A 572-nucleotide genomic window follows, 5' to 3' on the forward strand; every position below is an offset into this window, starting at 1 on the left:
TGTTGAAACACAAGGTTCAAATCAGTGGCTCCTCTCTTGTCTCAATGTTCATCTCACTTTTAATGATCACTGATTAATTCATGACTGAATTCAACATTCAAGTGATTTTGTGCTGTTGTGTTGTTTTACAGGCTCCAGTGCTGTGACTCCTGTATTTGTGCAGAAGGGGAAGGATTTACTGCTGGAAGTCATGATACGTGATGTACCTGAAGATTTCAGCCTTCTTTCATGGATATTCAATGGAAAAGTCGTTCTATTAAGATTTTCACCTGGTAAAGAACCAAGAGTCTCTAATGTTTACACTGGAAGGGTTGAGGCTTCAGTGAAAAATTTCTCTGTGAAACTGAAGAATCTACAAGAGGCAGACAGTGGAGTTTATACTGCACGAGTGACAGCGGATCAAGTACAAAAAGTAGCTGAATACAGCGTCACAGTTCAAGGTAGGTTTGTTAACATCCCAGACACTGACAGAGACAATCTGCTGCCATGTTTCTAAAACGCTTCATGTAAACTTTCCCCCTCAGATCCAGTGTCTCCAGTTGCCATGACAGTAGACTCTGTGTCCAGCAGCT

The sequence above is a fragment of the Seriola lalandi genome, unplaced genomic scaffold, assembly GCF_002814215.2.
Source record: "Seriola lalandi dorsalis isolate HSWRI2012SDOR001 ecotype SW California unplaced genomic scaffold, Sedor1 jcf7180002054736, whole genome shotgun sequence".
NCBI classification, from domain to species: Eukaryota; Metazoa; Chordata; class Actinopteri; order Carangiformes; family Carangidae; genus Seriola; species Seriola lalandi.